Source organism: Falco rusticolus, chromosome 4, assembly GCF_015220075.1.
Source record: "Falco rusticolus isolate bFalRus1 chromosome 4, bFalRus1.pri, whole genome shotgun sequence".
Classification (NCBI taxonomy): domain Eukaryota; kingdom Metazoa; phylum Chordata; class Aves; order Falconiformes; family Falconidae; genus Falco; species Falco rusticolus.
The window spans coordinates 24033165-24057544 of NC_051190.1; the positions used below are offsets into that span (position 1 = coordinate 24033165).

Genomic DNA, 24380 nt, shown 5'->3' on the forward strand with positions numbered 1-24380 from the left:
CGGCGCGGCCGGCGGCGTGCCGGGGCGTGCCGCGGGCTGCCGGGGCGCGGCTGCCGGCGTGGGGCGGGCGCTCCTGCCTTCCCGGCCCTGCCCTGAACGTCGAGGGGCCGCGGCCGCCCCGCTCCTTCGCGCGCCCCGGGCTCCCGGAGGCCGAACCTGGCACCACCCCCACGCCACAAACCCGTTCTCGTTGTTTTTCAGGCCGCGCGAGGCCCAGCACGCGCCCCGGGTTCTGCGGCCGCAGGCAGCAGCACAGGCCCCGCCGGCCGCCCTCACGGCCCCCTGGGCCCACGCCTCGGCTCGGGCGCAGCGCAGCACCCTGTGTGGTTTTATGTGAACAGCTAGCGGCCCACTCACTCTCCATATTTGTCTTGTGAAGATACACAAAACAACAACAAAAAGCCCTTACAGTAAATTGTATCCCTCTCTCTACTTCCAGCACCGTCCCTAATGCCGCGCCACCGTGCCTGCAGCAGGCAGGCAGTGCGCTACAGCACCAGCCAGCTCCAAGCAGGGTCCACAGGGCTGCTCCCAGCAGCTGCACACTGACCTGCTCTGTTTGCTACCACACCGACCAGAAAACTGCCCAGGTATCTGGAAAACTCAACTGATTTATTTTCTAGAGGAGCACTGTTGCTGGAAGCCACAGAACACCAGTGAACACAGAACTCAGCCTGCAGTGACTGCAAAATACCAAATACTCGCTTAAGTGGGTTTAGTTGTGGAAAGCCTGGATGTCTGGATAGATTAATGGAAAATTAGTGGTGAGAATTCATATTCATCAGTGGGACCAGCAGTATGCACAACATCAGTACTGTACCGAGATACATGCTGTCTCTGAGATCTAGGGACACGTGTACTTTGAAGTGGCACACATTCAGTAAGATACCTCTTAGCAGAATTCGTAATTTCATTAACTTTTTCCTAGGACTGTCAGTATGGTTTATAAGGAAACAAAGATCCTGTGTGCATAGGGCACGCCTGATCTGTAGAGTGTCAACCAGCTCCCCAGATGTAACTGCTTAGTTCCTCGACCACGGATCCTTTATGTGCAATAGCGCACAGCTTGATTTACTACTGTGCCAACTCACCGTAATCCATAAAGCAGCACAGTGTAGGCTTTTCTATTCAGCACACTGATAAAATCTCATTAGTCCTCTTAATTGTCTTACAAAACAAGCCAGCTTCTCAAAAAGAACCCTATCAATCCATTTCTAACAATCTCTATCTACTCCAGAGGAAGGAAATTTTAGTATTAATGGCCGATGAAGAAAAGAAAGATCCCCAAGCTGACACATTTTTTTCAGCAAGTAATTTGAAATAACTCTAAATAAATACTTTTGTACTGGGCAGTGGTAAAGGGGAGCGAGAGTGGGGCTGACACAGCCTCCCACAACCAAACAACTGTGGATCATGCTAAGCTGCCAGCCCTTCCACAGCCCGGAGTTGCTCTGGGCTGAAATTTGCACATTTCAGTGTTGGAGAACTAATGGGACTTCAACATTACTTTGCAATAAAGAATTTCTATTGGCTTAATTTACTCCTAGTTGGGTATAAATTAGTGTATCTGTGTGTGTGTATATAATTACTATAAACTACATTAATAGTACACTCTTTCTCTCAGAGATGAGTTTTGTGAGAGAAAAATTTTGTAAAACTTTGTCTTCACTGCCTCCATCCCCCCACTTTACGTCAATTGACTTCAGCATCTCTCCTCAGGTTATCTTCCCATACCTGTGACAGAAAATAAACCGGAACAGCTATACTAGAATAACCCACGTTGGGTAATTACTTCATAATCACCAGTTGTGTGGATATTATTCTGCAATAACAAGAACTTTTTTTTTTTTACAATTAAAAAGCAAACAGCTGTGCAAAGTGCTATTCTGGAACAGAACTGAGGTAATTTAAGTACTTTTTCTGCATTGGCATGGCTTTAGAAAGGGAAGACTCAGCACAAACTGGGTCCTTGGGAAATGCTGGTTGACATATTATTGATTTAAGATGACTGGCAATCTGTCCTGAAGAGATGTTGGTAAATTAAATACCGTAATTTTTATATAAAAACAGGGATTACAATTAAATTAGTCAATCTCCCTTGCCATACAATTTTCCAGTATATTGGCTCAGTCTAGGTAAGAGTGGACCTATGTGACCTCCTACCAGGAGGTGCACTGAAAACTGCTTTGGCCTTATGCCATGAACCGAACAAGATCTTGTGAGGACCTTACGCTTTCTCCCCCCTCAAGATCTTATCAAATTCCTAGCACTTTCAACACACTCAGGCTTTCCCTCTTGTAAAAGTTTTTCTATGTATCTATACTCAACACACAGCCCCCAAAAGAACCTGTAATTTTGCCTTTTGGCATTGCTGAAGAACCACAGTTCCTTTAAAGGTGTTTCACCCTTCTTTTACAGTGACTTCAGTAAATGCCCATACCACAGTCATTCACCAGGAAGACAGATCGGTTTTTCTAAACAAGCAGGGCAGCTGGCTTAAGCAAACAGCAGAATTCAGAGCAAGCCTGCTGTAAGAAGATTGCTCAGCTCTTGCTTCCTCCTCCTTTATCTGGAGCTTTAAAAATGTGACTGAAAAGCGTCATGTTACTTGGAATAAAAATATATAGGGCAAGGTGAGACAGGGGAGCTGAGAATGACAACTGCAGAAAGCAGCCCTGGAAGGGAGCTCACAGTCCCTAAGACACCCGGATTAATCAGCTTCCTGGTGACTGAGCACCCCACGCAGCAGGGAAAACTAATCACAAAAAAATTCAGAAGTTGCTTTGTTGCCTTCTCCCCGCTGTGCTGAAGGCAGCAGAGTGACACAAGCAGAAAACTCTAGGAGACTCACAGAAAGCCCTCAGTGCCAGGCTTCCTATTCACTCCGTTAGCGTCAGCGCCCACATGGCAGCTGCGGCGCCGGGCAGGTACGTGGTCCCCTGCCCCAGGCGCCTGCCGGAGCACAGACCTGCAGTCTTCAACATTTCCAAGACAGTTAGTTCATTAGTAAATGAGATCTCTAATTAACATCTTATGGGTGAATAAAAATTAGAGGGGAGGGGAAAAAAAAGAGCATCTTTTGTGTCCGACCAGGTCTGCAGAGCTGCATCACCCGCAGGCGAGCACCCTGCTCTGTGGCACCCCGCGGGGCTGGGACCACTGGCCCAGTGCCCTGTGGAGCCCCTCCTGCCCACTGGCACATCCTGGTGACACCGGGGTACGTGGATTGCCCTCTCCGATCCCAGGCGAGAAGCGAGGGCCTGACTGCTTGCTCCTTGTATTCCCAGAGAACAGCCTTTATTTATTGGAACTATTAACTCAGCGGTTTCAGCTGGATATAGAATTATTCATTTCCTGCTGCCGTCTGCTGAGCGGTGGCTCTGAAATCCAAACTGACAAATTATTTTAAGGTATCTTCGTATGAAATTTTTAGGGGGGGAACCCACTGCAAATTGATGCAAACAAAAAACCAGTGAAAAATAAAAGTGCTTGAGAAAGTTTTTTTGCAGAAAAATTCTAAAAAAACCCACCAACCCCCCACAAAACAGTGGGTTTTGAAAATGGATGGTACTACTATAAAGATAGGATCGGAATTATTTTGGAAAATATTCTACTTGTTCGGTTGCTTATGGTCTGCTGCTGCTGGAGATACCAAATGCCAGGGAAAAGGAGGGTTTTTTACTTGCTACTTCGCTACAAGCGATAGCTGGGTGAATGGTCCTTGGTAAATTCTCATGTTCCCAATGGACTTACATTCCTGTGTATCTGTCAACATGGAATAATGTATATTACTTTTCCCTCTAAAAGCAAAAAGATGACAAACTGCACTAAGTAGAAGATTTAGGGAAAGTATGTCCTTGACAATGCTCAGAATCAAGTCCCTTCAGATTCAACAAATCTTGTGAGCAGGAAGATACCCATAGAAAAGGGGGCTTGAGATTACTTAAAATGCATGATTCTCAAATTTAGCTTCAATTTTCATGTTTCCATCGTAAAATGTTCTTGGCGATATTTACTATTTGAGGAGCCAAAGGAGGTTTAAGAAGAATACCTTTTACTGCTTTCATGCAGGGGTGACAAATACCAGCATACAAACCTGTTCAACAAACCATGTGTCCCATGAAGGAGATTCAATCTTCTGGATGCTGCTGCAGATTCCACTGAATTACAACCCCAAATTCACATTTGTTGCACAAGTCCTGTACTTCAAGAAGAGCTGTCTTTTGAAGAGGTATGAAACCAAGAGCCTGACAGCCCATAGCTGTACAAAAATCACAGCTCTTCATACAGGGAGAGGGCTGTTAACTTCAGTGTCCTGTAATTGCACTGCAAATTCTTATTTGACCCTGCATTTTTCCTCATTTCTCTCTACTTTGGTATGTGTACAGTGCAAAAAGTGTACTAAGGCCGTTAGGCCTCAGTATCATCATAAATCTGCATTAAATAATCTAAATGCATGTTTGTACAAAGCCACGCACAGAATCCCTGTGAAGTGCAATGAAGAGATATTTAAACATCATGAACTGCTATGAATACATGTGAATAATACATTTCAATGTATACAATTAAATGCAGTCGACAGCCAGAAGTCACCTCCCTGCACGACACCTGCAGCACATGACTCTCTGAACATCTGAGTCAAGGTGACATCAATCATACTGTCCCTGAGCAAGCAGCATGTCATGTCCCTGCTGGGTCCGGTAATGACACAACGTACTGCAAAATTCATTGTTGGTCCCAAAGTAAACAGAAAAAGTAATACAACTGACTCTGCCTGGTCCACCTGGGTGATGCAATAAGCTGTTTATGACCTACAGCTGAGAGAGCTTCTTAAAGGATGTTACAGAATCAGGGGCAGGGTAAGGTCAGAAAGGGGCCTCTGAAGGTCATCTGGTCCGATGACACACACACACACACACCCCAGCTCAGTAGGACCACCCAGAGCCAGCTGCCCAGGACCGTGTCCAGGTGGTTTTTGAGTAGCTGGAAGGACAGAGGTTCCACATCCACATACTACATTTGTGGGTGTGTCTGTAACAGAAACTTGGACCTCTAACCCTTCTCATCTGTCTGCTGCCACCCCGCCACACAGCTGATGCTACCAGCTCTTTGGTTCACTATTTATTTCGAATTGCAGGTTTATATCATTGCAAATCCTGTGTAGTAGCATATGTAGGGCAGGAGATTTCTGTTCATTCACCTCAATTAAATACAGACAGAAGATCCAAATGCTGCTGCACTGAACCATCCCTAGAAACACAACTGTCCACTCACGTGTGGATTCAAGAATCCACCTTCCCTCAGCAAGCGCCCAGTGCACATACATGCTCCTGAGCTACACAACATCTGCCTTGGCTTTACTGCCAAGAATTTACAAAAGAAAAAACCAAAGCACAGGTCTAGTAATTCCTCAGGACACACTGTGCAGTTATCCTGCAATCTTTTATTGGCCAACTGAATCTTCAAAAACTACAGCAGCTTTTGCCTTTTAACAGGCTTCCATCTACGTACCCACAGCATCTGCTGGCCATCCCTGCCAGCAACTGCTTTGAGCCATCCCTATTATACTCCTCAATCCAAATCAAAACCAAAACTGGCTAAGGAAAGCATGCAAACAGATGGACAGCTCAAGGAAGTCTTGCTGTGTGTTTTTTATAGTACAGGTCATCGGTTAGATTATAACTGGGGTTTCTAAAAGAGATAAACAGCATTTGCCTGTGGGCAATTAACCCTCATAATGGCGGGAAGATCATTAAGGTTATAGAAGAAAAACACTGAGAGAAAAGAAACATAAAAATCAACCCTGATAAAATTACAAGAAAAAATTCCAATACAATCCCTTTGCCTGCCTAAGGTAACAGCTAGAGCAGGGAACCACCACTGGTAGCACCAAGAGGAAATGGCTTTATACCTTACTCACAGTAGTTAAACTATCTCGAGCGATGATTATGCTACAGTATGTGTGCATTCTGCCAACCCAGAGCCACGCATGTGGTTCCCAGCACTCCCGCACGGCCAGCATGTCCTCACTCTGCAGAAAGGGAAGAGATGGCAGGTACCTAACATGGGGCAGAAGGGATAGTTGGCAACCACAACAGAGCAATGTTTTACAATATGCTCAAGACTTGTACATGATTTAGCATTCCCTTCCTTTGGTGGGGTGCTGAGTTCAGCAGTTCCCCGCCTGACATTATGTTGCCACAGCAGGCAGAGAGAATAGCAACTCCCCACAGGGTCAAGGTGCAAGCTTACTTGGGGACCAACCCAGCAATAAGGAACTTGGAGACATTTTTACTCTTTAATACATTCCCAAACCTTGTTAACCATAAGGCTCCGACGCACTGTGTGCTGGTGGGACTCCAGCAATACTGCAGAAGGGAAAAGTGACCTGGGACTGCTTAAGTTGGCGCAACTGCCAAAAGAAACATCAAGCTATGGCCTGAGGTATGCATACAAACCCTCACCCACAACTCAACATCTGGTCAAGCCAGCTGCAGCACGACTCTCCCATGGCCTCGTCACCTAGCAATACAAAAGGGCAATGTGACTTCATCATATGCTGCTTCTAGTGTCAGAAACATAGTTTAGCTATAAAGCAACCAACTGTATTTTTGTCATATCTGTCAGTGGCAGAAATCCCTAAAGGACACCCAGTACTTCAACTTCAGCAGTTGCTGAGGTGGGGATGGGGAAATGGTGGAAGATGCTGCTGCCACATGTCATTGTACTTGCTCTATAAGAACGAATTGCATGCAGCATCTGTCACCGCCAACTTAACCTGTTCCACAGGGGAACTTCAGGAAAGTTGCCTGTTAGCCCACTACAATCACTGGTCACCAGCGTTCCCCACAGCACGGCAGAGCTTGGCAGGCTCTACACATTACTGCTGTTTGAACCTACCTGCCTGGGGCACTGCGCATCTTGGGAAGCAGATGCTATCGCTTACTAACTGGTTACGTGGCAGCTGAAGCGACAAAGCTGACTACACCTTTCCCACCTGTGGTCCAGGCACATGCATCCCTGACTGCCCATCAGCCAAGAGCACTGGCTCAGGCAAAGAACGTTACACAAGCTGTTTTCTCAAACAGGATGGAGACACGCAGGGCCAGGCACCAGCTCTGCCCACAAGCATTTATTTACACCCTAGAGACAGAAGGGGACTGACACAACAGAGTGTAGCATCTCCCTGAAGATGATGTCTACAGCCCCTTTAATTCTTTTTAAAAATCCAATTGCCACCAAAAACCTTACCTTCTTAACCTCAAACTTCTGAAATCTTGAGACAAGATATTTTTGAATGCAGAAGAGTAAGGTTTGGTCCAATTCAGCAGTGGTTTTGCAAAGCTACGGACTAGTCAAGAAGAAAAGTAGCAGTGCTGGCTGAATACATGGCAGTTAACACCAGCATTATGGGTGAGGCAAGTCCAAGGGAATGATTGCAACAATCTGAGTGGGAAAAATAGGAAGGAACTGAATTATACACAAGGGCTTGCAGAAACTTGATTTTTGAAGTGAAAAAGGATGATACAGCAAAAGGTGCAGCCAAAGTAACATTCATGGATGTTTGTTTTAGCAGCTGCAGATTTTTAATCAAGGGGTGACTGCCAATCAGGCCAGAAGTTAAAATAATAAGGATAGGAAATGAGGTAAAGCTGAACAAAAACAAAGTGTAGGAACTGGGAGGACAGAGTGGATTTGGAAACAAGTTTATACAAGCTTTTATGAGAAAGTGACTATGTAAAATGCCAGGGGGGGTTGTGGTTTTTTTTTTGTTGTTGTTGTTTTGGGAAATTTTTTAACTCATTCTGTTTTCCCCAGTATGTCTGAATCATAATTCATTACCTTAGAGATAAAACTGTTGTTAACACTTCCCAAAGAGTAATTTGTTGGGGGAATTTATGCTTCAATATGCTAGCTGATAAATACAGATTATTTATTGCATCTTAAATATTCATTTGTAAAGATCAGTTTGATTTTCAGACTGCAAGTTAAATTTGACTTGCAAAGCAACGGCACAAACTGGGTCGAGTCTGGGAGAACAAATGTCTCTGGGTGATCACTCCGCACAGAACAGCCACATGCAAGAGCAAGGTTTTCCCCCCCTTTTCCAGGAGATGTGTCTCTGTTGAAGTTTAGCATGCAAGTCATCTCCAAGTATTTAGTTTAAAGGGCCCCCTGTACATGAGCACAGCAACTGCACTTCTACACTTACTTCACTTTTTTAAATTTATTTTTAGTTGTAGTATTTTCTGAAGGTACAACACAAAAGTGTAACTGTAACCAAAATTCATCCTGGAAACGGTTGATCCAATCAACAGCTTATACAAAAAGGTAAGTATTTCAGAACAGCAGGATTCACATTTCCTGTGAACATACTTCTTTGCCATTCCTGTATACCATTACTTGACATATTATTCCCTTACTTAAAGCCTTTCTAATATAGTACACATAGTATATCCGCTAATACTAACTTGCCAGAAAGCTATGCAATAGAGCTGGCTTCAGAGATCCCTTTCCTGCTAAAACATAGCTTGCTGTTTAGCTCCAAGTGCTGCAGGGTGCTCCTACATTAACACCACCTAAATCCATGGGATTGCTCCAAGTGGCAAACTTAGCTTGTCAAGGACAAGGAGAAGCAATGTAGGCAAGGGCAGTCACCACACCACAAGAACACACACACACTCCCCAGAGCTGCAGACACATGGCATGTGTGCTTTCTGAAATGTGGAAGAAGGAAACACTATGCAATGAGACATCAAAGAGAAAGGTGCGTTCAACGATGATGAATACCCAGCAGGGTAAGGCAACAGGGCACTTGTCTAGAAGTCCACAGGAAATACTGAATTAACCAAATACTGAAATCACTGTGTTGCTTTCAGTATTCTTGTGAAAACCGAGAAGCCTCATCCAGAACTCCACCTAGAGACAAATCTTACTGCAGCATCATCTCCACAACAGAAGGTGAAGGACTTCTCTGGCTATCCTGACAGCACAATGCCCATATTTGATCTAGGAGGGCACCGAACATGGTATCCCACTTCTCTCTCCAGCTCTCAAGAGGCGATATATTAGCCTGCTGTTACACATGCCAAGATGCAAAGTGTACAGATCTATCAACCTGGAATGTGGAATACAAACAAACCCGTCCTTTCTTACTGCTCTCAACCTCAGTGGTGTGTGCCACTTCAACTCTGCACCTCCAACAGAGCTGTTCCCAAGAGCCACCCGTGTGTCACTTTTATTATGAAGACTGACGAATGCAGCAAGAAAAAGTACATGTCCCAGTACATAAGAGCCAAACCTTCCCAAAGGGAAATGAGTCTATTAAATAAACATGATTAGACATACACGCTTCAAACACAACACAGTTAACACTACGCAATTTTTCAACCATGTCTTCTGCAGATGATAACAAATCCTAGGCAAACATTCATCTATGGCAAAGGCAATGGAACAAAAGTCGCCTGGGTCCCGTATTTCTTTTTTTTCTCCAAACACTGGAGCCACATCGCACTGGAGAGCTAACTGCAACAGCTCAAAGTATTTTCTATTTTGCACCAGAGATCAAAGTGTCAAACCCCTCACTGTCTCTCTTCAATATTTAATAAATGTTGGGGGGAAACACAGCTTACTGTTAACTCAGACTTGTGAAAGGGCAATGCCTAGCTACACAGCTAACTGAAACCTAAGAAAAGTACTTACTCATTTCTGAAGGTCACCGACTGTACAGAAAGCCGTATGCTCTTAATCTTTTTTTACCTGGAGGAAAAATACGATTCTGCAGTTTGTTTACTACTACTGAAAATACATCTTGCACAGCTAAAACAGCAAAACAAGAGGTCTCTTTAAAAAGCTGCTGATCCAAACACCTCTCTCTGACACTGGGCTGCATTTACTAGTCCATTCTTATTATGTACCATACAAGCCAACCCCCAAAACAATAAAACCAGAAAACTCGCAAAAAGGAGCACACCATGTTTGATCTTTTTTATAGATTGCAACACTCACTCAGACAGGAGCCTTTTTCATACTTCACAGCTTCTGAAGTGAAGGAAAGCTATATAAAAAAATCAACCACAGAAATGCAGTAGCAGTGCCTGGAGGAAAACATAGCGTTTCCAAGGCTGATGCCACGAAACGAGGTCAGGTTCTAACGGAGATTTAAGTAAAACAGCCAAATAAGGCAACTAACGCTGCTGCAGTGATGCTCCACGATCTTCTCACCTTCACGGGCTCGCAGAAATCCCTTTCACAGCACACACAGGTACAGCAGCACCACATAAACATCACCGCGCGGCCACCTGCAGCCCCGGCCCCGGCGCTGGCTCCTGCCGGGGCAACCTCCGGCGCGGCCGAGCGGCGCCATGCGCGGGCCGGACCGGGGCGGCGGGCTGGGCGCGGGGCGCGGGCGGGGCGAGCAGCGCGCCTCTGCCGGAGCAGGCATCGCTGCGTGCAGAGCTCCCGCGCTGCTGATGCAAACCCACGGTTCGGCTCAGCTCGCAGGCAGGCTATGCACCCCTCCTTCAGCCGGGAGTATCTGCTTCGGAGGCAGAAAAGGGCCAGGACTGCGAGATTTAAAGCTACAGGGCTTTCCGTTCTGTGTTCAACGCATGGCACTATTTTTAAAACCACACCTTTGGGCCAAGAAAACGTTGTACAGGGTAAGAGACACCCAAATCAGGAGCAAATCAATAGATCCAAGGCGACCTACACGTTCCTCAGCATACACAGAACTACGGACTTGGTAGCAAGAATCAAGCGGAATTAAAAATGGCGATTCAAAGATGTGCAGCAGGGCATAAATCCACCTACAGACTATATGTTCTATTCATAGCACCACTGAAACACCACTATTTAATAATTACTAAATAAAATTTCCAGAAGATTAATGTGATCTCCTGAAGTCTGAAACTAATTACAAAGTTATTGTCACAGAAGGGCTCAATCACAAAACAGAGCCAGCAACAGCGTTTCAAACCACAGCTGTCACTGGTGCAAGACGAAACCTCGCCACCTCTTAACCACTACCCTCAACCTCCTTGTCAAGGATAAGGTATTTTGCTATTCTGCTTAGAAGATGTAAAGCAAAGTCTCATCATCAACCTGTTTGTGACAGCTCTGACCCACAGCACCTTACACCATCAAGCCCTGCTCCCTTCAGACTCATTTTTAAAAAGCCACCCTGATCTCACGGCTGCTTCTCCCCTTGCTCTTCTCCCTCTCACTGGTATTTCCTGTTTGTGTGTATATATACATATATATATACACACACACACACACACATATATATATGTCCTGTATGTATATATTATTACTCACCTAGGACAGAGACAGAAGATCACAAGGCCAAGCCATATATAATCTAAGTTCGAGATCTCCACAACCATTAATTCAGAGTATGGAAGGTGCTCCCAAGGCTCAAATACCAGGAACCACCAGAAAGAAAGCAGGCTTGTAGAAGTGTCCTACTGTGTGAGCCACGGAGCATGTTTGCAGCCAGCACAGATACAAGGACATGACTTTCCATTTTTTTCTTTTTGTCTGTCCCTTTGAGCCAGATGGCTCTTAGAGGCTCTGACAGACATCACAATGGCTGGGTTTGGTAGGTTTGGAGTTTTTTAAAAATCATTCTCTTAAGCTGCAGTAATGCACAGGTAATGTGATGAAATTCTGCACTGAAATGTTAATTCATATAATACAAATTTCAGCAATGTAACAGAGGAGAAAACTCTTGACTCAAAACATGGCCAACATGGAAGAAGGTATTACTGAGAGCACAATTCAGTTTTCATGGGGGGGTGGAGAAAGAAGAGGAATTAAAACCTGAAAAATGTGTTCTGTAGGAATCACAGAGGAAAAACAGCTAAAAACCCCATTGTCCAAAATCATACTAGTATGTCAGATGGCATTCCTGGAAAAGCATTATGAAGAGAAAGCAAGTATATTGTAAGGGGCATTTAGAACAGGCATTGAGAATGAAAATACTTCATAGAACAAGAGCAGTAAGGTCTGATTCATACAGAGGACAAGCCATGTTGGTGTAGAGATATTAAAAGATACATCTACAAAAGCATTTTTGTGCATATTCCTGTGATATTAGTGAACAGGACATGGAGGGCAAAGGATGAAGGAAAAGGAAGGCAGCTCTCAAAACAGTACTTGGTGCAATTCTGCAACTGGGCTGCAAGCAGTCACCAAACTGTGATATGTCACATCAGTGGCTGGTACACATCTGGGTTCTGAAGCGGTGGAGAGTTTACTGTTATCTTGCCTAGCACAAACATGCAGCAACAAGTATAGCACTGCTGTATCAGTAGTGCCTACTCCTCATCACAGTCTGTACAGTATTGCTGCAACCTAAGTTGCCTCAAAGCCATTCCTTGTTCAGCCGGTCTGCGCGTTGGGGAAAAGAGATCCCAGGAAGCACTACTGCAACAAATGAAGCAGAAACATGCACAGAACATGAATGAAAATGAAAACTACACAACTTACCATATTACTATATATTCAAAACTGCAATGTAGTGCTATGAAAATGACTGCAAAACACAGAAATTACAAGAAATCTAATTCAGCTGACATTTACCATTTCTCTATGGCTATACTCAGGGTTAAACACTGAAAGGGTCTATAAAAATTGATTATCTTACAGGAATATTAGACATTGAGATTCTTTGATCATGAGAGCACTGCTCTAACAAATGGCACACAGAATTCAATCTAGCAAGGCTGTTGTAAAGAAGGCTTTTAAAAAGACATGTTGATATTACTCACTGACCTATACCAAATGAGGATCCCACCTCATATCTGCAAAATCTATGAAATTAGCCAGTAGTCCAGGGCATAGGGAAGTTTTACAACATGCTGCATTCATTGCACAAGGCTGCATCTCACTGCACATCTGCCAGGTAACTTCTGACTTCTGGAGCTGTGCTCCAGACCAACTAGAAGCAAGAACTGGGCCAAAAGGCACCCACCCTGTTGCAAGAGTCTGGTGAGAAATCTGATAAAAAAACCCAAGACCCAAGAAACAACTGTCCAGGCTGAATATAGAAACTGGACCTTTTATCTATTGATGATAGCAAATTCCATCTAGCAGAGGTGAAAGGGAAGAGAGGTGAAATTTCTTGTGCAGAAAGAACATCATTAGCTTTATTTAGGAAGTAGTTTATGTTGGGTACAACCCAGCTTGAGTCACAGGAATTCTACTATTGTTCAGATAGGTCATTTCACCACAACAGAGCAACAAACCTGCGAAAATACATGAAAATATGCTCATTAGTCTACTCAACATAATCACAGAGCCTTCACAAGCTTTACATAGCAATAAAACCAAAACCAACCTACCAGGCTGAATACCACCTCCATTAAGAGAAATCCGTCTCACTCCACATTGAAGAGGAATGCATGTTTTCTTCAGTAAATTTTGTTACACTCCCAAAGCGCAGCAACAGTGCACTAATGTGCTGTGCTGTTAAAAGTAGATTTCTATGCCCACAAAGAAACAGAAACTTCATAAAAAGAGCACCGACAGCTACTCTTCCATGCAAACAAAACTCAAACAACTCTAGCAAGTTCTAACCCAGCAGCGAGCCTGTGCAAGTCTCACTGCTGCAATGATTCCCATGGCACTGACGCCCTTGTCTCGGTTCTCCAAAGCTGGCGCAGCAGGAGACAACAACTCGCACAGCAGAAGCCAGGCAATAGGATCAAGCCTCAGTAACATGGGGGGACACAGACGTTCCCAGGTGTCCAAGCAGAGAACAGAAAAAGCCTCATCCATCGGGACAGCACTGAGAACGGCAGGGAGGAGGTGGGGGCACTGAGCACCCACGCTCGCGCGCAGCGGGTCACTGGGCTGGTTCCCCCGCACCTTCCAGGGCCTCCACCAGCAAGCCCCCAGCTGCACCAGCAGCAAGGGAGGTGCAGCGACTGGCAGCTTGCTTGCATTCTACAGCATCTCCTTCCTGAAGTTGCTTAGTAAAACTGAAGAGAGGAGGGATGGGGGGGGGGAAGGCAAATGAGCTTGGATGCAGCTTAAAAACTTATGCAGCTTAGATGCTCACATGACCCCTCCCTATAGTAAGATGAGAACTCTTTCCAAGAACCCTTAAAACCAAAGAGTCTGGGAGAAAAAAAAAAGTCAGGGGGTAGATCCATATACTTGGGGAAATCTGAATACTGCCAAATATTAAGTAATGCAAAACAAGAAGCAAGAGAGTCAGAAACTGGTGGAAAAATCAAGAAATGCACTGTGATCATTCCTTCACTGTGCTGTTCCCTAAAGCAGCGTCCAGGCTGTGGAGAAAAGGTGACCTCCTCACCCTCGCCCTCTCCCTCTTTTGGAGTATTTCACATGTGAAATGCCCCTTAGGAACAGCCAAGGTGCACATCCAACTGACTGAGGAGCTGAGGAGGAGCCAGCGTTAGCAAGCTCCTGACAGCGACTGATCAGCGCACTGCACCAGTGAAAACAGGGAAATCGAGGACAGAAAAGTAACAGTTACAGGAAGACAAAACCCTGAAACTGAAACACCAGAGGAGTCTAAAAAGGCAGACTATAATTACCAGAAGAAAACTGGGCCAGCACCATCGCATCACGACTTGGCTCCAAGGCCTCAATAGGCACAAGGAGCAAGAGGGCTTGGACCGATGCCAGGGACTGGGGGGGGTGGGGGGTGGGGGGTGGTGTCATGAAGGGCTGCCCCTGCCACCCCAGACCCCACCGCAGGGCTGCACGAGGTATTTACCGGCTCGTTGCTGGAACTGAGCAGCTCAGCACCGGTACCCCACGTGTGCCCTCGGAGTATTTCAAGTGATCCAACGCCCAGAGTGCAGTGGGCACATCTAAGAGAAGCATCAGATTCACAGTTTGCTAGTTTATGTGAAACGTATGATGTAACGTTGTCCTGCCAAGCTTGGGACATTGCTGTTTCTGAAGCTTTATGGTTCAGACTTTTAAAACTCCATTCCTCCCTGTTGAGACCACCGCACATAAAGACACTGGAATACCAGCTATAACCGAGACACAGCAAGGGAAGTGGGAAGAGCAAGCACATGCTCAAACCCTGCGTGCCAGTGCTAAAACCACATCCTTAGCAGAGCTTATCCTGGCACAGGCTTCTCCTGCAGCAGAAACTGGATCACCCCACCTAATACAAAACTACATAAAATCGGAAGGGAACATTTTGAGAAATAAAATGCTGAGCCTTGAATTCAGCAAATGCAAACCAGAAGTTTCAGTCACCTGTGGCAAAGTAAATGTATAGTGTTTTTTTACTTTTTTTTTTTTTTAAATCCTGTACTGAAACCAGTTATTAATTAAGATCTTGGGTTTGGAATACCTGTTCAGACACAGGCTTTGTACTTGTACAGGTCCTGCTTCTTAGTGATTCAGGAAGGATCACTAAGAGGCCAACCTAGCGCTTGCACAGAGCTCTTCAACAAAAGGAGAGTAAGCTGGAGTATCAGCCCCTTTTACTCTCTAGGTACAGGCAAGGCTCACAAAATCAAGACGTGCTTTGAAATTTCTGAATTAGGTTCTCCAAGGGAAGGATGACAGGTTAAGAAGAAGGAGACCCAGAAAGCCAAGCAAGAGGTATGAGCCAAATTACAAGGCAGTGAAGTGCAAGCACTTGGTATCAGCACATCAAATTACAAATATTAGACATCTAGAGTCATCACATAACCAACATAATAAGACTGGGGGAGAAATAAGACTCAGCCTTCTCTCACGCCCAAATTATTTCCTCTGTTCTTCTGCATCAAATACAGACAAAACCAACCACAAATGTCAGAACAGGCTACAAGATTCTCACAGGTGATGGGCACTTTCAGCTCTGTATGCAGACACAAATGCAGGGCAAAAACCCTCAAGCAAAACTACACGTGTAAGACAGGTCTCAGGTAAAAATGAGGTTAGACCAAGAAAAATTCATCCACTTCCAGGTGTGCAGGGGCTCCTGCAACACAACTTCGGTCTTCTCACACATCTGGAAATTCTTCACACTTTCAAGTGTATTTATGAAAAGGGGAAAACTTAGTTACATCAGGAAAAAAGTTTCTACCTCTGACTGTACTCAAAGGGGCACCTGAGCAGATGTACAGCTCACAGATCCTGAATGTTAATTATAAAAAGCCAGCTGATGAACCTGCTTCTGTCACTGTCTCACTCCCAATAGTTTCAAGACTAAAACTTCAAATATAGAATCTCTTCTAAATGTAAGCCTTTATCAGCCATTTACATACAGATGATACAGCTGCACAGATGTAACAGAGCCGATGTAACTGCAGGCAAAAAGGTGGACACCGGAGGAAGCACAGTCCAGGGGAAACGCTACACATGACTGCCCCATGCGCAGTGAGCTCCCGACAATTCCCTAGTCATCACCAGCAGGCAGGGCCAGAAGGAGATGAGCAAGGGGATGTGAGTATGTACGTATATATGCATAATAATGAAGGAAGGGAAGCATGCACACTAAGTGCAGACAGGAGAAGGAAAGGGAAAAGCAAAGGAACAATTGCTTATTAAAACTTTAAGACAGAAGGACTTGCCTGGCAGCCAGCACATTTTAAACAAGTATTACCTCCAGCAGCTTATGCATAGATGTGTATGTTATCTTTTCATTTTCTTAACTCTTGTTACTCACAGGAGTGATAGCTTTTGAAGTTAAATCAATTTCATCATCATGTGCCTTTTGTGCCTGACTAAATCTGTGGTTGCACATTACAAACACTTTCTCATACCCAAGCTAAACATAGTACCAGTATTTATCAGAACACATGTGAACTGTACAGTGCATATATTAGTTTTATTCACTTGCAATTATAATGTAGTAAAATTATTGAAAACATTGTCATCGTTTTCAAATTAACAATCTATATTGTAAAGTGTGGGTTTTCTGTTGGTTCAACTAAAGATGTATCAGCAACTAAGCACAGAGCACCGGGACTAAAGACAAGGCTCATCAAAACCAGCAAACGCTGCCAGAGTTCAACTGCGACTGCGCACCTGGCATCAGCCAACTCATTTTCAGGACTTCAGAAAGAAAACATTCTTCCTAAAGTCCAAAGAATTTGTAATTCTCCTGACCTGCTTGAAATTTAACAGGCTCAGCTTTCTTCTAACTAAACAAGGAAATCCTCCCTAGATAAATCCAGAATTATGGTATTTTTACACAAGGAGTACAAACACCTACTTTATGGCATATTTAAAGATCACTTCAGCTCCAAAGGACTCTGTTTAAAGAGAGAGCAGGGAGGAAGATGCTCAAACAGTTTAACTCCTTAACCACAACACAGGCTCCCTAGAAACATGGCTATCATTGGGAACTACCCTGCACCTCTTACTAACACTGCAGACCTTACTTTTGGTATGGCACCATCAACAAAAAGTGTCATCCTCCTTCCCTTTTCATGAGCTTATTCCTGAAAAATTGTTCACTTTTGTGGCTTTTTCTAAGTCAAGGTAAATGGGATCCTTAACGGTGGAAGTTGCAATAGGCACGTGACTCACCTCAGTTTGGGAAGTGCTGCATGACACAATGATGAACACTGAAGCTTTTCTGTCTTACAGCCTCCACAAGGGCTACCATCGACTGGGGTTCCATCACTGCTTATCTGCAGGTCCTAGTTTTCCAAGTACAGTTCTCCTTGTACTTGGAGCAAAGGGATCTTAGCCACACTGAAAACATCAGCTTGATAAAATACAGAAGAGGAAAGAAAAACAGGAAAGAGAAAGGAACCTCATTTGTTGTGCTCAACAAAACTTCTGGTCCCCCAAACAGATGCTCTCTATCAGGAAAGGAAACGTTTCTCCCTAACTTTTTTAAAAGCTACTAGTACTGCTTTCAGGGCAAGAGGGATCCCCCTTAAAACCCACTGACTTTAAAGTCTTATTTGTCTGAAAAAAAGATCTTTAGTATAAAATGACACAACACACTGACAGTTCGTTGCGAAGGTTTAAAATGGGCTATATTACCTGCTCTTTCTCTTCACAGCTGGTAAAGCACTACACCTTCGGTAAAGATCTCAGCAGGCCAACTACTGATCCGGTAAGCCATTTCAGCCCAGGTTTTGTGCCCATTTTGCTGCTGCTGGCAACCATATAAGCACTTCAAGCTGAACAAGGATGTTTCTCTCTCTGTAGGAGGTATTGATGACTTCCACTGTCTCGGTGCAGATGAAGAACCATGAAATCAGACTTTGGCCAGTAGTAGGAGGAACTAATGGAATTTCAGAATAGTTTTATTTAAATCCTTAGTTGAAATTTAAATCCTTAGTTGAATCTTTGCATCTGTTTCTGCAATATGTGATATTAAATATTTAAGAGCTCTCAAAGAACAGGATGTTCACTTTCAAGTTTTGCCCAGATACAGAAGCTGTGGTTATAGTTAACTCTGAACTGATACATTTGCTAAATTTCCACAGAACTCCTAGAAAGGGCAACATTTAGTAATGAGATTTACATCCTCTACATTTACTGATGCATACTAACAGGATGTAAGAATATCTACACGTTTAATTGATTTACAGTATTTTGCTTAAGTAAACAGGTGGAAAAGTTAAAGAACTTGCTACCATAGAGCCTTAAAATGAACACGGACTACTGAAAAGTCAAAGCCACAGGATTTGCTTTTATCGACTAGAACTTTGTAAAGCCAGGCAAGAGTTAATAATCAAACACCACTCCTGGATCAATAGTCTCAGTGATACGAGGCATCTTGCATAAGGCTTTCTGGTTAATTATGTGGTGATTAGCAAGTTTCTGCCCAGCTGCAAGACCTAATCACAGACATCTGGGCTTGATTCATACTTACCCCCAAAACTGAAAACCAGCAGTCTTTTCCCATGCTTACTGCCCATGGGCAAGGGCCAAAGCCACCTTGATGTTTTTGCTGGCATACACAAATTACAAAGCTGTGTGTGATTATAAAAGCTGCAATAACCTAATAGTATAAGGTACCATTTGGACCAGAAGCACTTCAAGCTAATGCATTATTAACATTTACCTTCTAATTTAAGCTCCCAGACTTCAAAGTCACTGCATAGACCTGGAGTTCCCCTCCTCTGTACACACCCACTGGGACAAAGTTAGTTTTGACTATATTTATCTTTTTTTAGGTTTCACTTGAAGGATGCTCTGTATAGGACTTGCTTTCCCTGTAACTGCAGTTTCTTGCCCCAGTTTCAATCACTGTAAGAAAAACAGCCCTTTCTTTCCCCACACACAGTTCCAAAAGCATTCAAAATGTTTCTGCTAGCACTTAATAATGAGAGAGAAAGAGAGAAAGGTTAGTCCACAAATACTGCATTCTGTAGCCCTGCTGTCAGGTGTGCCTGCATTGATGCCGCTTTTTATAACCAGTTTAGCACACACCACCACAACTCTGAATGTTGAGGAGGAGACCACAGCAGGCTGTGATGGTGCAGCTCGGAACCGAAATACTACCAAGGGACAATCTGTAGCTGGAGTTGTTACTAGCCGGCAGATGGCTCCAAGGAGTAGGCTGGAGAGTAAACCTGATACGAACAGGCACATCATTCTTTGGGAGGTGTTCGGCATCAAGGACACTTTCCAAGGGCATTCTCCTGATTACTGCTGCATCAAATCAACTTTCCCACAGTAACGATGAGAGAAATCTGATTGCTGCCTGCCAAACTGCTCCTAGACCACATCGGCATACATGGTTAAAATGATGTCTGTTTAGAAAAGGACTTCTCAATATTTATTCACCTAGTGTGGATAGACTTTAAAATTTTGCTGAGCTTGTCTATTCCAGCTATTCATGTGATGATCCAAAACCCCACTATACACTAATTTGTTAGCAACTGTTCAAGCTCCACTTCCAAATGTAGAACGCAACTTTGAAGACTTCCATCCAAATGGCATGCAAAACTGCACTAAATCCCATTAAAGGAATGGAGAAAAAAAAGGTTTTTCTCAAATGGCACCAAATGTAAAATTTGAGCGTTCAGAGTCCAGTTTCAATCTTGAACACAGCTGAGATGGAATGTACCTGATTAGTAAGTGGGTGATGGTCTTTAAACAGTTTTAGTCATCTTTTTTTTGTAATAAGAATTGGTTAACCTGTTAGAAATATGCATATAAAAAACCATCTTCCTTCTTCCTGACATGGTAGAATACGAAATAAAGACTTTTAGCATACTATGCAACATTGTGCTCTGGTTTAGCAGAAACCACAATCAAGGCAAAATGCCCAGTCTGCGCAAAGGATTAAGTTTACCAATAAAGCTGCAACCTAAAAACTGCATAGTGATGAAATGGAAAATTTCCAAGTAGGCTTGGTGTTTCATTTCTCAATACTGCTGGCACAAACATCGTTGCAGTGTCCAACATAAGTCTAACTGATACAGAATACACCTCCCCCGAAAAAAAACAACTTTTGTTTTAGTCTTAACACTTGTTTTCCCAGTAACAATTTGGAAAGGCAAAGAGCTGTGGTTGAAATCACACCTGCCTTGGTGGTTTAGTTTTTATGACTCAGTGACTGAACTTCCTTAAAGGTGTCAACAAAGAGCCCATACGGACATACTGAGTAGCTGTGTGTTAATCACAGTATTTGAAGATACGAGTTGTCTTGGCCACTGCAATTGTGAGGCAGGATGCAGTTGCCTGAACCTAAAGTCTGTAGATCCAAATTGCAGGTTTTGTCCCGACCTTACAATGAGCTTTAAGTGTGCAATACACACATGACATGACGGGTTACTACAGCTTAGCTGATGTAGGCTAATTTGTTAACTCAGTAATGTATCTGAGGTCCTACATTCATTAAAATGGCTTGGATATATTGAATTTGATAGCTCTCCTCTCAGGTCAAAAGTGAAAAATAATCTCAGAACATGCTTCTTGATTTCTAAAGGAGCTTCATGTCCACAGTCGTTTGCAGCTGTACTTCCTATGGAAAGCAGTATGTTTTTCTTTTCTTTCTGTTTGCTTCTGAATGCTCTTCTGCCATGAAAAGTAAACAAAAGTAACAGTATAACTGAAAATTTGAAGCTATATTTGGAACTTGCACAACTACAAAAATCCTAAACCCAGAAAAGCTGATGAAACTCACTGATAGCAGCGCATAAAATTCAGCAAGCTCACCTATCAGATTTGCATATGATCTATGAAGTAAACCTTAAGTTACATAGTTAGAACTAATAATGTCACAACAGACTGAGTGTGGAGGAAAGCAGATTCCCCATGAGCCATAAATAAGATGTGAATACATTCTAGATAAGGCTCCTTTATTCCAGAATACAAGGCAAGACATGAATGCAAACTATGAAGAGGGCCACTGATTACATGGATAAATTCAGACAAAAGAAAAGGTTGTTGTTCTCACAGGTTTCAGAGCACATATTGAACAAAATAAAGATTCCGTTTCTGTGCGCGCTCTGGGTCCACAATGTGCAAGAGGCTGCCGAAGTCTGTGGCTGGCACACAACAAGCCCTATTTATTCCTTTCTTTAAAGGACAAAATAATAATTGGAACAACTTCACTGACCTATTAATCCAGAAGTCACAAGCTCTGATAATCTCTGCTCATGGTGATCCTATCCAGAAGCTTATGAAATTACATCATACCATACCATGTATCTAGGCAGAGCACCACATAATGACCAAATGCTCTCAAAATGTGTTCAAGCTCAACTCACTGACAAAAGGCAGGAAATTCTGTCCCTTCCCACAAACTATAGAGGCAGCTGGCTATCACAGAAATGAGCATTCTTGTTTGAATATTTTCAGGTTATACTTGTCTTCTCCATCAATCTTCCGAAAATTAGCATCCTCTTCCTTTCCAAATAAATACTGGTCTACATGTTTTAGTGTACATGACCTTAAATCCAAACATGCATTACTGATGGCAAAGAAATGGCTAAATCAATGTTATCTTTGGAATAGGGTTCTTGATAAATCAGGAAGCATTTGCTTTTGCATTTAATTTATTTGGTTAAAAATCTTTTAATACTACAGACTGCTCAGAAAGACACCACTGCCTTTAACCTTTTTTTCGTTGGTTTGTCTCCCAAATCACATCCATTGCCAGTAATGACTTTCGGTGCTGCTTTATGCATTCAGACACCTTATGAATGTGTTGTTTCTACATCTGTTCTTTTAGACAATGCTCTTCTTCCAGAAGCTCTCTTACCTAGCGTCTCTTACCTTGACAGCACCTCTACCTTCAGCCTTACAGCCAAAAAGCATGGGAAATATCCCCTTGAACCTACCGTATCACGTCCTCATCAAGAGGCTTCATCCTCAGCTCTGTTTTGCTCCCTCCAAAAGCTTGCTCTGCATGCCGCTTCTCCTCTGAAATCCTGCACTACTTCTGTCAATCTGCTAAACCCCAGTTCTGAACATGAGAGCCTATCCTCAGCCTGACACCAGCCTCTGGGAAGCAGAGCCGCCACAAACACCCCAAGTGCTTCTGCTGCCTCACCCTGACCCCAGCCCCACTGGCCCAAGCCCTTCTCTGAAAGGCATCCTCTTCTGCTTCCCGACGCTCCAAGCCATATGCTCCAGACACTCCACTTCATATCAATTTCAGTTCTTTTCTCCCGATTGTCCATGCGCACTGCGAAGGTGTGCTTATTATTAGGGCCTTTCTGTCTCTGGAACTTCCCTTTCCCCTGCTGCCCTCCCACTGCTGTGGTGCTTTGGTTTTAAGATGTCAATTTTCATTTGGTTTATGACCATCTCTTAAGGTGTTTCACAGTACAAGGATATCTGACTAGCAAGTTGTTCAGGATATGACCCTAGTTCTGTAAAGAAAATGAACTGCTGTCTGCCCTGGCTATTTTAATAGCTATCTTCTTTGGGTTAGTTATAACAATGAAGCTTCCAATTGATAATATCCTGCTAATTTAATAGCTGGGTTAATGTGAGGAAGCTGCAGCATCCTGAATAGCAATGACAAATCATCCTGAACAATAAGTCACTGTCCTGCATTGATACTTCTTGGTGGCCTTGGTGAAAGTAGAATGTCAAAGCAATGTCAAAAAAAAAAAAAAAAAAAAAAAAGTGAGAGAAAAACACCCCCCCAAAACCACAAGAAAACAACCCAGAAAAAACCAAACACCCACTATTCTGTTTTACAAAAAAAGAAACCCTCACAACTCAAAATTGTTTTCAACAACAAATACGTAATTCTTCCTTGCAAATGACCTACGAAAAAGTTTTTGAAATATCTAGCAGTGCTCTATTTTTTCCATTGAGAGCTGATATGAGAACACACATAAAATGTCCTTTCCGCTACAAAAACTCTCCCCTTTAACCCACATTTCCTTACACTGTAGAAATATGAATAGCAGAGATCTGATCTTTCCTGGCTTTGTTGGAGAGGCATTGAATACCCAGATACTTGTAGCTAAACTGATGACACAAGAAAGCTGAAGTTTTAAAACCTGAAGTGTTAGTCATTGAAATGGAATATGTACCACAAAAAAAGCTGAAAGCAGATTGTCGTAAAAATATGTTCTCCTTTGAAACAGATCAGTCGTCACATATCTTTTGTACCAGTTCTCCAGGCATCTTAGCCTGGCTTTGATAATGTCTCATAAAAATACAAAATCCCTTCCTTGTAAGTTGCAGAAAAAGCGAAACCCACACAAGCCAAGATTTGCTCTCTGCTCTCAGCCCACCTTTAAATTCTGCCAGTGGCTCTGCACGGCTGGTCTGGCTGCTTAGCAGAGCTCCACAAAAGAAAAAGGCTCCACAAACAGAATGAAAATAGTTTGAATGCTTTTAGTATTTTCACTTTTCTTTGCCCCAACAATGCCGCTCTGTCTGCTGGGCATGAGCGCACGCGGGCGGAACACAGCATCTCATTCTCCCACCCCCATCCCCATGGCACGGCCCATGGCCGGAGCCCCCAGCCCTGCCTAGCCCCCCGCTCACACCACGAGTGGGGTGGGAAGGTCGTGGGGCATGGCACCCCAGTGCTGATGGGGACGCAAGAACCAGCACTAATGCCACCAGCAACCCCAGCGCCGATGACAGTTCCTCCAGCTGGCGGGAAGGGAACTGCTGTGGGCTTCGCCACTGCTTTCCTAGCGAAGCACTCAACCCTCCTGTCACCCTGAGCATTTCTAGCAAGGCTAGGACAGGCAGGCAGACCTCCAGAAAAGCGCAGTCCCTCTTGAACAACAGGGAGCTCCCTCAGGCTGCCTTACCGTCCTGATGAAACACAATTGTTAAATGCTGGAGAGACTCTAAACGGTATAAAAAGTTGATCTCAGCCACATTTCCTCCACTGTTCACGTTCCTTGTCATTCACTAAACCTGCACATGGCATCTTCTGACAAATCCTCCACATTCTGTGCTGTTTGGGAGAAATTCCAGAATGCTCCATGGAGGCCGATCGCCAGACA

The 24380-nt window shown here is 43.8% G+C and overlaps 1 protein-coding gene across 7 annotated transcripts in view; it reads right to left on the bottom strand.

The window, feature by feature from the left end:
* TMCC1 (transmembrane and coiled-coil domain family 1) overlaps nucleotides 1-24380 on the bottom strand; it is a 134294-nt gene that overhangs the window by 30965 nt on the left and 78949 nt on the right. The gene's annotated exons all lie outside the window — the stretch shown is intronic.